The sequence below is a fragment of the Rhinolophus sinicus genome, linkage group LG03 (genome assembly GCF_036562045.2).
Source record: "Rhinolophus sinicus isolate RSC01 linkage group LG03, ASM3656204v1, whole genome shotgun sequence".
NCBI classification, from domain to species: Eukaryota; Metazoa; Chordata; class Mammalia; order Chiroptera; family Rhinolophidae; genus Rhinolophus; species Rhinolophus sinicus.
In genome coordinates, this window is record NC_133753.1 from 186360357 (window position 1) to 186378406 (window position 18050).

The 18050-nt window shown below is 34.6% G+C and overlaps 1 protein-coding gene across 2 annotated transcripts in view; it reads left to right on the top strand.

Moving 5' to 3' along the window:
* The window catches only part of LOC109451424 (cadherin-18), an 864067-nt gene that overhangs the window by 463268 nt on the left and 382749 nt on the right, over nt 1–18050 (top strand). Inside the window, exon 1 of one of the 2 annotated variants that reach the window (XM_074329056.1) lies at nt 12651–12789. The exons of the other annotated variant lie outside the window; for it this stretch is intronic. The gene's annotated coding sequence lies outside the window, so the exon portion shown is untranslated. Of the gene's footprint in view, nt 1–12650; nt 12790–18050 lie in introns of those variants that run through there. 2 annotated transcript variants of the gene reach the window in all.

Genomic DNA, 18050 nt, shown 5'->3' on the forward strand with positions numbered 1-18050 from the left:
TATTTTCATTCCTTAATAGATATTCTACTTTTTTTTTCTATTTGGAAGTACTTAAATATTCTATTTAGTTCTGGCGTTTTAAAATCTCACCAGAAATTTCCATATATATATATATATATTCGAGATTTTAAAATCTCTCTCTCTCTCTCTCTCTCTCTCTCTATATATATATATATATATATATATATATATATATATTTATTTATTTATTTATTTATTTATTTATTTTTGCATTTAACATTTAGTGGGCTATTTCAACTTAAAGATTTATATTTTTCCTAAATCACGGGGTAATTTTATTTGTTTTATTCACCTTTCAAATTTATTTTTAATTTCTTTTTTTTTGGCATTTCTAGTTAGATAGCAGAATTTTATATATCAACTGTTCATCTTTCTATTCATATGGTCTGTCTCTTTATAGTCACTTCTTTAATGTAATAAAGTTTCAGGCTGTTTCTTCTAGATGAACAACATGGGTTTTGGTTTTTGGTTTTTATTTGTTTGTTGGTTTGGTATGGCTAGTCTCTTATCTTGCCCATCTATTGGATTTGTGTGTGTGTGTGTGTGTGTGTGTGTGTGTGTGTGTGTGTGTATAAATGCATTCTATCTCAGAGTGAAAGAAGGTGTATTTTTTTTTTTTTAGATCTTCCTTTAATTTTCATGTACAGGCATATTTACATGGCTTCTGTGGTCTTTGCAGCACCTTCTCAACTTTCTTTTCATGTACAGAAACCAAGAAGATGGGTCAGGGACTTGTTCAATTGTCAAACTACAAGTTTTATATTCAGATGCAATAAGATGCAATAGCCACAATGCTTTTATTATTTTTATTTTTTATTTTTTGTGAGAAACAGACGACGCCTTTGGAGGCTGTTGCTGGAGTCTGATGAGAGAGGATGTTGGCTTGGAGCAGTGAAGATAGTGAAAAGCAGGTCAGTCAGATTCAGAACACATTGTGGACTTGCTGATGGATGAGAAGATTAAAAGTGAGAAATCAAGGACACTAAGTAGCATATTGGATCAAGAGCAAGAGTGAAATGCTTGGCTTTAGATACAGTAGAACGATCATTGTAATATGAAGAAAGATTGAGAATATAACATATTATATGCAAGTAATTTGATAAAGTTTCTGAGAAGACAGAAATAGTTATTTCGTGGTTATTTCTGTTTTGGTTCTGGAATTGTATAAGGTCACTCATTGACAGTAAGAACAGAAAACAATGCTGTAGGATAGAATAGAGACAAGCATTAGAGAAACAGTTGTCTTGGAAAATTTAGTTGGGAAATATAGAACAATTACTAGGAAAAGCCATTTGTCTATTTGAGATGTCTGTTTTAAACACAGAACAATTTCTACAGTAGTGTGATATTTCTCTAGGAACTTAAAACTGTAATTGAAACTGTTTATTTTCGTCTTCCATGTAGAACCCTCCAATACAAACACACAGTGATATTTGTGTTGTAATTTTCATAAAAGTGTACATGACTTCTGTGGTCTTTGCTGCAGCACCTTCTCAACTTTCTTTTTTATTTTTAATTAAAGTTTATTAGGGTGACAATTGTTAGTAAAGTTACATAGATGTACAAGTCTATGATACATCATCTATATAGTATATCACATTGAGTGTTCACCACCCAGAGTCAGTTATCATTCCATCACCATATATTTGGTCAACTTTCTAAAAATGGGGAAATATTGTTTGATTCCTTTAAAATGGTGTTCATGCACATTCATCTTTCTTTCCACATCCTAACGTATAGGTGCTCTGATTTCATATAAAATCAGTTAAAATTTGGTAGAAGCAACACTGAAAATGTCCTAAAATGATCAAGTTCACAAAAATGAATTTAAATGTAAAAAAGTGACAATGTTGCAGGAAAAACACCGAACAGATGAATGGCTTCTTTTTGCTGGGTATCCTTTCTGACTTTTTCTCTGTTTCACATACTCACTGTTGTGCTTGACAGGTTCTGTGATTGGCAAACCAATCCCCTTTATCTCTGGGCTCTGATTTTTGTTCTCTGGTACTCTGAGATAGAGAAAATTTATATCTTCTCTGAACAGATTGTGGACAGAAGCAGATCCCTTCGTTAGTCCTGTCTTTTACTTCAAAGAAGTAGGTAATCGCAATGGCACCAGGTGTCAACAAATGAACCACATTGTTATCTCCCCAAATCTCACCCTGCTTTTGTTTTGTAATATGTTCTCTTCTTTAGTGCACTAACATTTACATTTAGGAAGAGGCCATTTATATGCATATATTTTGGTAAAATCATAATAGGAAGTGAGAAGTTGTGTCAATTTTTATCGCTGCTAGTTACTGAGTGTATATAGTGCACCAGATACTGTAATGGGTGAATTACGTAGGTGATCTTCTTCAATATATTTAATCACCACAACTCAAACACCAGAAATGTACAATTACATCACCAAAGATGAGCAAACTGAGAGTCAGGGCTTATCAACGTCAACACACCAAATAAGTGGCAAAGGCAAAACTGGACCCAAATTGATCTCTAGTCAAAGTCTACGTATTTTTCAATTTCTCTGGGGGTCGGGTGATGGCATGAGATTTTACAGTAAAGATCTCTGTTGTACAATATATTCAATGAAGTTCTAAGGGAAATTCGGAAATCAGTAACTAAATGGGTTCACCGTTTTTTAATACAAAAGTTATATAATTGTATTCCTGTTTTGTGAGGAGTAAAATTTAAAATGTAGTAGAAATGTACTAGAAAGATTGATGGGACCTTAGAAAGAAAAGATTCTGGCTTAAAGAATGTAATGAGAAAATCATCAATGTCAGTAATGACTAGTTAGTAATGATGGACAGAACATATGGTTCGGGACAATATGTATAAAAGTGCCAAGTATGATATGTGAATATTGGATGCTTGAGGAATTTTTAGATAGGCAAACCAGGGTGATGACAGTTCTTTTCTGACAATGCTTGAGGCCTAAATATATGTTTCAGTAGGACTGAGTATTCTGAGAATAACCTAACCCTCCTTATAGTGTAATGTTGCCACTCTGAGGGCCAAATACTGAACAGGGCAATGAATTTAAAGCCTGAAATTCCACTGTTCTCCTGAGCTCATCATGAAATTCTTACACTCTGTGAGAATTAAAAGGACTGGACTTAATACAATGCAACAGCCCTACAGAGAAATTATTTCAGCCCACCATACACAATTGACTTAGAGAGAAAAAAAGAAAGAAAAAAAAAGAAAGAAAAAAGAAAAAAAGGAAAAGACAAAGAAAAATAACACAAGACATCTTAAGATATAGGTAAATGAAATCCCTTTAGATCTAACCAATCTTCCTAGAGTCCCAAATTGACACTGGCAATATGAAATTTATTTTGAACACACTTTTCAGACAATACTTTAGAGACACTGTTCTCTTTTTAGCTTGTCCTGTTCTTGATGGGGTTCATGGCCCCTATAATTTTTTCTTTGAGTTAAACATAATCAGGCTTGATGTGATGATCCAAGTTTTCTTTCAGGTTAGCAGTAAAAATAACATTTAATATATAACAGCTAACTTTACTATTGTGCATTCAAACACATATACACCCACATTCAGTGTATGAGAAGGTGATAGAGTTTACATTTCAATTTCTTTCTTTCAATACAGTCTTTAATTTCCTTCATGAATAATTATACATCCTTGAAATTTAGAAATCCTTTTATAAAGCAACTCTGAGTAAGCCAGGAAATAGTAGAGTATAGCTAATCACACATTCTTGAATGAAAATAAAGCTTCTCAGACATTAAAATAAAACTAAAAAATAAGTATAAGTTTTCACTCATCAATTTGCATGCTATAGAATATGCAAATTTCTAGTATAATAATACTTAATTTGACCTGTTTTAGACTTTTTTTTCCATTGTGATAAAAGTTATTGAGTTTCCATAATTTTGTATTGCCAACTTGTGCAACTATGAGAAAAGTTCAATTTACTAATCAGTAATATAAAGTTCGGATTACTAAAATAACCTTTTAAAATCATATACAATTAAGATTTACTAGTGTTTCCATTCATCTCTTCTGATTTATTTTAAGTATCATCTCTCCCCTCTCACATCCCATCTGTTCCTCTCTCTCTCTTTCGCTCTCTAGTCCCCTAGTATGTCTTTATCATTCATCCTATAGAAATGTTTTTCTCTTGTCCTTTACAGGCAGTAATGGCTTCTATAATTAGTATTACTGTCTGTAGATGACTCGTGAAATTATGTCTCCCACCCAAAACTATTTCCCAAACTGCAGTCTCATCTTGCTCGGTGACTCTTGTATAATTTGTCATGATCTCTAGCTAACACCACAGTATCAGCATATTCCAATCTGAATCTACTAGGTTTCCTAACCAGATATTACTCTTTCATTTCCTCCTTCTACTAATGACAATGACATCCCCCCCCCCCCCGCCAGGACCACACTTAGAAACTGATTCACTCTAAGCTTCATTATATTATGGTTCATTATTTCTCGAAGTATCTACAATATGGGTACCTTTCCTTTTTCTATTCTCGTATCAAGTTAAAGGCATTCATTATGTATTTCTGGATTTTAACTATAACATTGCCATTGCTTTTTCATCCTGTAATTCATCTTGCAGAGTGATAACCATGATGTAGTCAATATATTTTGGTTATCTATTAAGTCTTATAAAGTGTGGACTGTGTCCCAACCAGACCAGCTTCTTCCTTATAGTGGGCTTGTGTTCTGATTTCTCTGTTCTTTTTCCATGAAGCACAAAAACTTCTAAAATGTCCCCTACCACCTCTGACCCTCTCACAGTATAGTTTAGTAGCATCACAATAATATGACATTTAAGCACATATGTTAATTGCCAGGCATCCTACCTGCCTGATTAGCAAAAACTCAGGCAAGCAATGATGGTGGAATGCTGTAGACTAAATGAAGGTGGAAGAATTTGAGATAGAGATTAATGGATAATTCGAGGATTGCCAATAAAGAAAGATGAGTTGACTCTGATTTATGGGATTGATAGTAGTGGTGAGTAGGCCTGCTTCATGAGGATACAGCCTGCATAGTCTCTCACAAGGTGCCACAGTCAGAAAGGACCCATGCTGCTTTAAAGTTTGCTGTGATAATCTCAAAATTTTTAATAATTTTTGAACATGAGTCCCCCTGTTTTCATTGTTCACCCTTCATTTAATTGTACAGCTGGCCGTAGTGGTGTGGACAAGAAAAACATCAAGACTAATGCCAGGATATTTTTTGAACAATTGTGTGTATGTGCACGTGTGCATGTTTTATCAACTCCATTCTCCACCTCATCTCAAACAAGGTACTATTAAAAGTAATTTATCGAAAATTTAATATATTAAAAACATTGTCCCTATATAGTTTATAAAGTTTATAGTGTTTCATTGCATTTTAGTGATTTCTTTCTAGTTTTTATTTTAGCTTAAAGCGAGAGAATCTGACTTACTTTTCTTTACATCCCTCAATAGAACCTATTTCTTTGCTTTCTATATGATCTCTGCATTTTCAGCAAACATATATAGTGTATATTTGCATTCATCTATATATACATATAGACATGTGTATGTGTTAATGTATATACATATATAATGGATTTGTATATAAACATGGATATATAAATTATACACATACAAAGCTATAAGCATATGTATAAACACAACATTTTTGGCTAAACATCAAAAAAAGAAATATTGAAACTTGACAAATTCAATTTTCTAAATGTCTTCCAACTGAGCTTTAAAACAATTTAAGACCATTATATTTCTCAATTAGCAATAAAATACTAGGGGGATGGATACGGACAGAAAACTATGGGAGAAAAACAAGAACAGTCAATAATCATTTAGTAATCACATGAATAGAAAGTAAAACAATGAGATAATAATTTTCAGCTATTGAATAAGTAAATTGCAAAAGAAATGTTCTTGGTCAGGAAGAGTGAGGAACCAACTAAGCTTTTACTCTTCTCTAATGGTGTTGAGGAGCATTAAGGTTATCCTGTGTTCTGAAAAATGTTCATATGTTTTGCCTAGTAGTTCTGCTTCCAGGAGTCTACCCAAGTGCAGTAGTCAGAGATCCAGGAAGAGACTTATAAACAAAGATGTCCATAGAAGCATTATTTATAATATAAAACACTTAGAAACAACATTAATATTCAGTGATAAAAAGATTAAATAATATATATATAAATATATATATATATATATATATATATATATATATATATATTTGCTGTGCAATATAATGCAGGTATTTTGTGAAAATGTTGGAGAAGCACATTTAATTGCGTAGAAATATCTGATATATTAAAATTTAAAAGACAAGATATATTCATCAGTTTTCCACATGTCTCATAAGTTGTTCTTACGGGAAACATTAATAATAGTAAGTTTAAGAGTGACTGTGTACTACTGACCTCTCTGGGATGACATTCGCAAATTAAATATAGTTCTGAAAATAGGTCAACCCGAAGTTCTTATTAATTGAACATTAATGAAATAACCCTTGTTTTATAAACTGAGATTATAAAAAATGATTTTAAACATCTGTCTCTTTTCTGGTACTATAAATATTAGATATTGTGAGCAGTATAATATTCACTGGATGGTTAAGAATCTTACAATACTTCAGGGTTTTCAAAATGTCTATATTCATTTTATAGCATCAAAGAGGTAAGTGCAGAGAGATATGGGAGGCTGAACTGAGCGAGTGCTGTACTCAGGACATTCAATGGAAGCTATATTTTTTCTTTTAACATAAAGATCCCAAGTAAGAGTTTATTTGTGATTTTCCTTTTTCTACTACAAAATGGAGCACAGAAGCAAATATGATTTATTTAATGAAACTTACTAAGCACTTACAATTAGGATTCAACTAACCTTTATTCAAAGCTTTTTATATACAAAGGACTGTGCAAGACCCTTGTGCGTGTAAAACTCAAGGATTGTGACAGCTCTGTAAAGCATGGTTTTCCCACATTAAAAGTCAGGTAGCATGTTCAGAGAGGAAAACAACCTGGTGAAGAAAATCTGTATGTAATATGAGTGGTAGACGTAAGACTTGAACCTATGTCTTCCAATTCCAAAGCATAGTTATCTACACTACAACAAGCTGCATTTAGACAAACCATGTGCCAGGTGCTCATTAGTAGCTGCCATTTAATTAGAGATGTAAACATATAATATGCAATAATATATATCTAATGATAAAGGAAGCAAATTTATTTACAAGGTACTATATACCTAGTAGTTTTGTAAGCATGTTATATATTTTAACATATTCAGCCCTCCTAGAGAGCCTAAGAGATCGATCATATTGCTATGAACATTTTCCTGGAAAAGAAACTAAACACATATGATTAAACACATATGACTTCCAAAGTTTGTGTGCTTCTGGATTCTGTGTTCTAACTACTATGCCATATTGCCTCTAACTATAACACAATTTATCAAAATGAGATGACGGCAGACGTTTAAAAGTATTTTGTGGCCTCAAAAAATGTAGGGACTAGAGAAACCTGTTGGAGCAAGTTTCTTTCTCAGAAGAGATGACCTTTGTTCTTAACTCTGAAGGATGGATAAGGCAAAGGGGCAACAGGGAAAGAAGGGAATGGTAGTCATCCCATGGCTGAGGGAGAAAGGAGTTAGAGATGATATTAACTTTGTCAACTAAATGAATCACAATGTGGCTAACAAAAATAAAAATTCATTTAAAAGGATGAGAATTAACTATAGTCTTCAGAAAAATGCAACATTCCAGGTCAATTTTCAATAGTTTAGAGTTGAGCAAGATCCTCGCCACCTGCATTTTGATGCTTGTTTTTATTAAGGATGCCGGTTTACATTTACATTTTTGATGACTGTCACGGAATTGATTTATACTGAAATTATTGTTGGTAGAAACCTCCAAGTCTAAGACTTCTCTCCACTGCTATATATTTAATACATTCATGCTTTAAGTTTCAGCTGTAGTTCTTCTTTGTTAGATCTGATAAAACCCTCAAGTTTTCCAAGACCCTTAAAAATGTTCCCGTTCTTCATGCAAATATGCAGGCCCTATTGTAATGTAGGAAATTTCTATGGGTGACTTCGGTGTTCAAAGTTTTGATAAAAGCAATGATCAGAGGAGGTTTGAAGTCTGAGTTCTGAAGCTTCCTGCTAGAAACTTTCCCCCAGATAAGCACCTTGACGTTTCTAAACATGTGTGTATGGTGCTTTAACCAGTTGCTACACCAAATAATTTTACTAAAATTTCTCCATATGGGCTATAATGAAATCATGAGAGATATAATAATGACATACAGAAAGATCAGGTCGTATAGACTGCCCCTATTTCTTGTCTAGCATGTCTGTCATTGAAGCTATGGGTTTATTCTAAATTACATTAATGTGAACATCTGATACAGACTCAAATGACCCCACTATTTTCTTCTCTTACTGGTCCGCTCATTCCTTTAATAAATCACCTTGTCATGTTGCCAGGTTTCACATTTAGTTCTATTATTTTTAATTTATGCACGCCATGTTCAATCAAGTTTGAAAGTTGTGAACATGTTTGCTCGTCTTTGGTCTCACTGCACTATTTTATTCTCACCACATCTTCAAAGTTTACTGACAGTATTTCAAGTATATTTTTCAAATTCCAGTATGTACGTTGTGTAAGCTTTGTCCAGAAATTAATTATTTAAAAATAGGGTCCATCTATTAGTAAATTTTCACTTATCTTAGTACCCAGTATCCTCATTCTATCACTTATAGTCCAACAAGTACCAATGTTACAGATGTCAAATGTATATATACAATAGAAGTTGAAGGGCTTAACTTTTTCTTTTGTCTGTTATCAATACTACCTATTAGATCCAAACAAGTATGTTGGTTCTTTAATATCTTTTAAGCACTGAGGAAAACTGAAAAAAAAAAAAAGGGAAAAGTTCGTTTATTAATCTAATTATTACTAGTGAGGAAATAAGTACTTTTTAAAAATTAATTACACATATGCTTAACTCAGATATTTTTTAACTCTCTTCTTTATTGCCCTGCACCAATATTTTTCAGTACTCTGCAATTCTTAATCCGAAGTGTGATAGCAGAGTGAGTAAAGGTGAACTTTATTAGGTCATCTTTAATCATACAGTTAGAGATAATAGTTTTATGAATGTAAGTGTTCACTTTTGATACACACACACAAACACACACAGAGGGTGACAAAAAATGAATACACATTTTAAGAAATTAAAACAGTATTAAAATTACACTGATGGTAACCACTCAGAGCACCTCTTGTAACTGCAGAAGTCGAATGTCACTTGTATTCATCTTTTGTTACCAGTATATGTTGCGTATTACAATTTTAATACAATTTTTTTCTTTCTTAAAATGTATATACATTTTTGTCACCCTCTGGGGATATAGATAAAGATTTAAATATAGATATATCCGATAGTACTTATTACCTAAGCACATAAAATAAATAGCTGTAAAGCAAATTATGCAGTGCTTCATGTTTTCACCAGTTATTTCTCTTTACATAAAATAATCAGATAATTTTTAATGTTAGTATTATAATTTCAATAATCATTTCAGTTAAAAATCAACCAGGGTATCATGTTTGTGTGGTTGACCATCCTAAATGCTGAATTATCACCAAGGCTACCCCTATATTTGCTTTACATTTCTTTATTTAGTTTTGAAAACGTTGCATATCCTCCTGAATTTCCAGGGTAAAATTGAGCATGAAATGTTATCTGAAGAGACAATTTCCTGAGTCTGTCTGTTAGGAAACAATCACAGTTTAGCATTACAATTTTGTCTTTCTAGTTCCTGTAGTCTGACCAGCATCAATCGTATGCTGGATGCTTCTCTGTCACCAGTGAAAATGATTCTTATAACTCTTCCAAGGTAACATAAGTGGGTACTCGGGATCAGAAATGTCCATAGTTTAAGTTTCAAATATTAGCTCTGTAATAAATTCTGCTGACTGATACATTGTCCAGTGTTTTGAAGTAATCTGACATAAGGAGAAAATAAAAACCTGTCTACCACCTGGCTTTCCCCAAGCAGCATGTTCCACATTGGTTCACTTTCTTCTTTTTACGCTGAAAATACTAGAGATGTACTAAGTGGCTGACAGTGTCATCTTTCTATGTCTAGGGGAAGTAGGTGTGGTTTCAGAATAGCAAACGTCAGAAGCCAGTTAAATCCAGTGCACATTGCATCATTGGGTTTGTGGAGAATCTAGAGCCTTTAATCTGAGTACAATCTCATGGATAGGAACACCCCTTGGTGAATGACTTCTTTTTCTAGAAATGGATTGTATTTCTTGGTCATTCTGACAAATCCCTCCGCATGATCATTCCACTCAGGAGCAAGTGCCTGTTGACTTCCATTATGACTGTCCACGGGATATGCTTATTATGGTCTTATCCAGGGAAAACCACAAGAAAGGCTAGCAAACACACATTTTGTTTTCAAGGGTATCCCCAGGATGCTCGTTACTGTTGTCACAGCAAAAGCTTTAGTAGCAAGCTGGCAACCATTTTATTTCATTCAACGAGAAGAAGCCAAATAAATGGTTAGACTTCTCTAGAAAAATGTCATGACGTGAAAAATTTAAAATTAAACGACATGACCGCATACAGACCAAAAGTGCTTTACATCCCCTTTACTTTTTCATAACGGTGCTTTCATTTGTGCTCCCAGGACTTCATCAACATAGGCACATTCAAAACGGATTATTTTCAATTATCAAAAACGAATATGCCTGATATCTGGGACTATGCAAGAAACATCGCATATAAATCAGAAGCTGCATGAGAAAGGATATACAAAACATAAGACGGCATTGGCTTCTTATCCTGATGCTGTTGTTTCTGTTCCACTTTTTCCCTGAGAGTTTCGATTCTGGAGATTTCCAAATTCTAACTGATTTCTAGCATCTTCCTTAGGAGTAACTACACATTTAACTGCACAATTCTTTCACAATGAGAAACAATCCAATTGGAGTGCTTCTTTCATTGTTTCTGTTGTTTAGTTTAATCATACCAAACCCCCCCAAAATTTAAATCCCTACATATTTCACATCGCTCAAGCTAAATACAGTCAAACATAGCTCTACTATATTCAGAACATTTCCTCCTGGGCCCTTTACATTTCTTTCAAGGTCCACGTACCTGATCTTCTCAGTCTCTTTGACTATTCTTGAGGCAAGAGAAAAGAGAGAGATGATTAGAGATTAACAAACCTTTATTAAAAGTTTACCACAGTTGTACAGATTTTCATTAACCCTCACAGAGACTTCCTGTGTGAGAATTACCTTCTAGATTTTAGACACAAGCCTCCTGAGGGTCAGAGAAGGGAAATGGGTGTTATACAGGTTCAGGTATGGAGGAAAGTTCTAGGCAGGATTTGAGTCCTTGTCTTCTTACAGAAAGAGCACCTGTTCCCTCCAGCATACTACCCTTAAGTCGTTTTGTTCCTTTGAATCTCAATCTGGGCATTTATGGTATCAACTAACCAGAGCAAGTAAAGCTGCTCTCTTAGTGGTTGCAGTAATTGAGGGTCTTATATAATTCTAAGTATATCTGCCAGGTGATCCTTGGAAGAGCCATTCAATCTAGATAAACACCTACACTTGTTTACCACTACTGTAAATGGGGATGCCCGATGTTAATGAGTGAGTGTGGCATAACTTTGTGTGTCCGGAGAAAGTACTGAAGTTATTCCAGCTGTTCACATCGATTATGAATACAGTCAATCAGCTCCGGAATATCCCTGTTATCCAAAGCTCTGTACATTGCAAATCATTTTAATTTATTCTAGATTAATAAGAGGGAGAAGTGTGTGTGTGTGTGTGTGTGTGTGTGTGTGTGTGTGTGTGTGTTTGCCTTTTCCTGGCACAAGCAAAGAGGGGTAGGAAAGGCATTGCAGTTCCTATTCATCTTCACAAATTCAATGCTGACCTCCAAGGGAAAGCTCTACCTCATATAAACCCTCCATGTCTCGAACACTTTGGGGCAAAGCGATAAAGGGCATCACTCATGCTAAATCTCATGGCTACCACCGGACTAGGGATCACTGATGAATGAGGCAGCAGTTGAATGTTTAGCAGGCTGTGACGACTTTGCACAGAAACAGGGAGATTTATTACCAGCCTGCCACATCAGTGCCTGCCCTGCCTGCTTTCCCTCTCCTTCCCTCCTGGTGTCTTCGCCCACTCCATCTGACAGTCAAACCCTGTCTCGCTCCGCTCCCCAGTGTTCCCTCCCCAGCAGAGAATGACAGTGTAAATTGTCACGGACTCCTGGTCATCACATTTAAAGAGCGGGGGTACTAAAATGATGCCTTTGGTCCAGCGTTTATATTTTTATTATTATTTTGTTATTGTTATTAATGGCATTGGTTTCCACATGACCTTGCTCGGGGAGTTAAAGGATGTTCGTTCTGCGTGCTGTAGAATTTGTGTATCTCCCGAAAGTACGCGCAATGGAGAGAAAAAAAGAAGGCGGCAGTGGGAAAGGCAGCGAACGGGAGAGCCAGGGAGGAGAGGAAGGAGGAGAGACAGGGAGAGAAGAGGATCAGGCGGGCAAGCTCTGCCAGCCAATCAGAGGCGCGCTCAGGAGCTGCAGAAGACGGAGCCGGGAGCCCGGGGCTCGCAGGAGCGCGGAGGCGAGTCTGGGGCTCTCCGAGGACTGGAGCAGCGTGCCCTGAGCTCTGGGAAAGTCCCCTCCTTGCTTCTCATGCATTAAGTTCCTTTCCACCAGTTAGGGCAAGTCAGCCAAGGTAAGGCTTCAATAAATGGCACTTTACTCTGTAGTGACATTAATAATTTTTGTACAACGGGGCTGCTGATCCAGTTCTGAGTCGAAACAATATTAGGTGAAATTTTCCTCTCGGATGGATTTCACAGTATCTGGTGCAGATGGGAAAGTTGTAGCTAACGTTTCGTAAGCCTTATTGCTAGAATACATTTAAAAAAAAATTCTTATCCAGGAATGTTGTCATAGCCTATGGAATGCGAGTCTAATAATCTGGCTGGTCTCTGTTTATGTTTATCTGTGGATGTGCTGTTATCTGCCCTGCCCCTGAGAAGTTGGAAAGATACTCTGCAAGGTACATCTGAATAATGATGGCATCGAGATAAGCTGTCATGTATGTGTGTCTGTAAAAGTGAGGGGAAGCACTGTCAGAATAGAAACAGGGATGTTGAAATTGAATTTTTGATAGTGCTTTTTAATTATTGCCTTTCCAGTATCCTCTAAAATTACATGATCTCTGAGCACCGAAGCTGCAGCAAAGCAAGGCTCATTTTCTCTTTTCTTCTTTCATTCTTTCTTTTTCCCCCCATGAATCACTCCCATAAATGCTTATTAAAGCTTAAGATGAAACTTTTACTTGTAAAGGGCACTATAAATGATGCATGAAAAAGAATTAGGTAGGCTCCTGTGATCAGCAACATACTTTATTTAGTATATGCCCTAATGTCTGTTAACTCTGATTCATTCCCCGTTCTTAACTTCCTGAACATGATTTGTTTGAGTGTGAAAATAATTATTTGGTCAGCATTTTCATGTCTTACAACAAAGTAAAATTATGTTGTGTGCATGTTGATATGCCTCTGTGTGTGTGTGTGTGTGTGTGTGTGTGTGTTGTGTGTACAGACGTGAGACTAGGAAAACCTGTCATATGTAACAGGTGAAAAAATAGAATTTTGTTAGCTAGTTATTAAAGCATTTCCTGTATCAGTCCCTTTTGTATTTCATTAAATATTAGATAAATCAATAGTAAATGCCCCTTGCTACTTCCCTGCTAGAAATGAAGAAAACTAAAAGAAAAACCTTAGCTAACATTATTATGGTCTTCCATTTGCTCAGGTGATGGCATCAGTGCTTTGAGCTGAGGGAGATAGATCAGAAAAAGATTGTATCATGCAGCCAAAAAAAAAAAAAGAAAAAGCCAAAACAACAACAACAACAACAACAAAAGAGAAACAGAAAAAAACTATAGGCTCTGACTATTTTGGAACCTTTATTTTCCACTCCAGGATCACACATAGATTTTTCAAAATGTGGTCTTTCCTTCTCCAGTGATTGTTCTCTTTTTAGTGGATCTGTCTTTTCAGAGAAAATATTTAACTTGAAATCAAGAGTTAGAGGTCCAGACTACATATCGTATGCACCTTGTTGGATGTGGGAGGAGGAAAGAGGATGGATGTGATACTAGTAGAGAATTTGTTCTGTAGTCTTAACACTCTGGTCCAAGCACCAATTATCATTTCAGTCTCTTTCAAGCTTCCTGTTATGTATGTAATTTCAGATTTCCTGATAATAAATTAACCTAGTGTAGGTCAAGCCATTTATTTACTTAATAAGACATTCATTTAATGGGCCTTGGTGATAAGTATTTTATAAGCCATACTATTGCTGATGCTTTTTCACAGGGGTAGCTAACTGAAGAGGAGAGGGAAACATAAATTTATACTAATAGTCAAGTTTGATCTCCTATCCTGATCACAATGGGAGGTAGAAAATGAGGATTTGCTATTTTAGATGCAATAGAAATGTCCAAAATGAAAATAACCCTATAGCAAAGGAGAACATAACAGTAAAATGAAGGTAAATGACAAGAAACTCTAGCTGTAACTCTCTATCCAGTGAATGTGGAATATAATTAGTTATAGCAGTTGCAAGCATGACCAATAGCAACTAGTGCTTGAATAAAGTCTATACATTGAGCAAATATTCCTCCTGATAACCTGTATCAAATAGATATAGTGAAATCCCGAGAATAAAAACTGACTTAGTCCAAGTTTACAAATTCTTTATATGAAGGATGCTGTATATAGTGAATATAAAGTAAAGTTTCCATTTGGCTTAAATACTATTCTTATGCTTTTGTGGATTTTTTTGTGGACTGTTGAATATAAGCCTCATGTTTACAAGTTTCTCATGTATTTAGATTGCTGATGATTAGAAGACTACAGTATCCCTTATATATTCACACCCTGATATAATTGCCTTTTAGAATCTAAACATGCATGTGCACTTCAACAGCTACAGGATAAAATCTATTGAATGATGGAACTGGAAAAGTGTTCTGTTCTTCAATGTATATGTAAGCTGCCCTGGAGTTGAGTGAAAAGTGAGAAAGAGATTGAGAGATTAAAGATAGAAAGTGTCCAAGGTATTCTTTTGCCTATTTTATTTTATTTTATTTTATTTTATTTTATTTTATTTTATTTTATTTATGTTTTGTAAGTAAAGGACTTCAAACTCTTTAATTTACTCTTGATTTTCTTTTCCTGTAGTTGCATTATACATGTCTATAGAACTATATTTTACGTTAGAGCCTTTTAACCTTGGTGCCATTGATATTTGGGTCTGTATAAGTCTCATGATGGGGGGTAAGGCTGTTTTGTGCTTTGTAGGATACCTAGCAGCATCCATGTTTTCTACCCACTAGATGACAGTAGTAGCACCTCCATATTGTGACAACCAAAAATATCTCAAGACATTGTGAACTATTCCCTGTGGAGGGATGCAAACTTGTGCCCCACTTCTATTGTAAACCAGTATTCTAGGAAAACCCAAACGATGTGTACAGAAAATGGTCATGCGACACACTGTTTCAGTAGGCAACTTCCAGTAACACAGTTGTTTGGGTACTCTATGGTAATTCGCCTTCTCTTGATTGAATGGATTTCAACTTGTAGGTGGTTCATTAGGTCCCTGACACAGAACTGTGGAAGAGCTAATCAGTGCTTGTTATTTTTGTTTTTTTCCTGTAACGTGAGAGACTGAGTTGTATATTATCACATACCATATCTGATTATATAGTATATGTAGTATACTATGTATGATCATATAGTATATAGTATATGATCATATACTAACATGTATGAGAATAAAAGGAAATAAAAACTGGGAAAAGGAAAATGCAGATGTTGAAGCTGAAGACAAATTTCAGGTCCATTTTTTTTACTAGGTGAGCCTTTATTATAAATAATACATCAAAGGTACTGATTCTCTCTACAATCGCTTTCCCTAATTTTTGGAGTATGTCTGAGGGGATGTTGATGCTGTTAATTCCATGTGCTTGGAGTAGTTTATGATGTTCAAAGGCTCCAGAAATAAAAGGAAAACACTTTGGTTTAAAAAGCATAGTTCTGAACTGGTGGAGATGGGAAAAAGGACAAAAAACAAAACGAAACAAAAACAACAACAAAAAAACAAATAAGCTAAATGATTTGAAAATATGGCAGAACTTGGATCCCACCATGGATTACTTGTGCCACATCACTTGTATCATAGTCAATTTTTCTTCATCTGCAACGGATATAAGGATAGGCATTAGGACCAAATACTACAAGGTGTTGAAATGGGTTGCACTTTATAAAGATCTACACCAATGTTGGTAAATTATCACAGATTCAATGGTTTTGATGATTTATTTGATGAGAAGTGACTCAACATGGTAAATCTTCCAGCTGTTCTAGGGTGGTTGAAAATCATCTGTAAGAAGTGGCAATATTAACTCAAAATGTTGTTTCATTCATGAACTAGTACATCTTCATTTTGAAATATGTGGTTTAAATTATGAATAAACCCCAATTTCCTCTCTTATTTCAATCCTTCCCCATAATACACACTTTTACAACTAGTTTAAAAATACAGAAATGTAAAATATAGAATGTACTTTGTATTTAACTCATCAAAAATAACCATTACTACCAATTTGGTCTGCATCTTAAGTGATTAAGAAAAAATAGTTTAATATGGTATCTACATATTTATAAAACGAATATAGATTTAAAGTTAAAGATAGTTATATAGAGATGCATACATTCACATAGCATATGTATACAAACATATTTAGATAAAATAAACACATTTTGATATGATAGTCAACTAATCTTATAGTATGTTCACTTTTCTGTGTTATTATATAGAGAATTCATGAATATTTAACAAGATCCAGTACGCTGTTACACACAAAACTGATATTTAACTCTTGCTCAATGTGAAGGACACACATTTGTTTACAGCTCTTCTCATTAGGTCAGGGTAATCTCAGAATGATTGATGCCCTTGCCATGTTGAATGTTATACATTTTGACTATTGCATATTTTTTTATAGATATGCTATCCTTCATTTAAGTAATCTGTATTTTTTTAAAAATGCAGTGTGGAGAGAAGGCAAACAAATATAATAATTTAGAATCTGTTATTGCTGATAGTGTTTTGACATGTAAGTGCAGTACAGTTTCCAGAAAAAGATTTCCAGGAATATAACAGTGGGGAAATGTAGAAGCTGGTATAAGAGGAACACTTGTTCTAGTGTATACTGACATACCTAATGTTATGTAGATAGCAGAAATGTTCTGTAATGTTCTGTAGATACCAGAAAATCCTGATATGTAAACTTCTGCATTACTGAGCTACATCAATTTAGAAACTTCTAGGTAATCTGAGAATGACATGAACAAAATTTGGTCCCTAAAAGTATTTGAGTAACATATTGAATAAAGCAAATATTTCACTTACCTGAGCTTGGGAGGACTATGTCTTATTTAATATTTTATACGCACTGCATGGAATATGGAAGATAAATGGCCAATAAAATAAATTTGGGTTTTGCAGATGCCGCCACTGAAAAAAGGAACTGAATTCTCATTTCCATTTCAGTTTATGGTCAGATGACTATAAGGATCTTCAAGTAGATATTTATTGTCGTTATATTTGGGCCTTTCAGGTCAATGTATGATTTATACATAACTATGCATAATCCCATGTGACTGGCAATTTCATTTAATCCCATTATTTTCTGTTAGTCTAACTGATACCAAAAATTTTTGTTTCTTTTTTTTTTTTAAAATAAAATATCTGTCTGGGTTAAACTCACAGTTATCAATGAGACTTAAATGAAGACAGGATGCCATTGAATCTCTTCAACGGATAACCTATTGAGTTATTATATTACAAAGAATTTTTGGAACCATATTGCTATTGGCAAAAATGTGATAAAACTCTTCTTGATAGTTATTC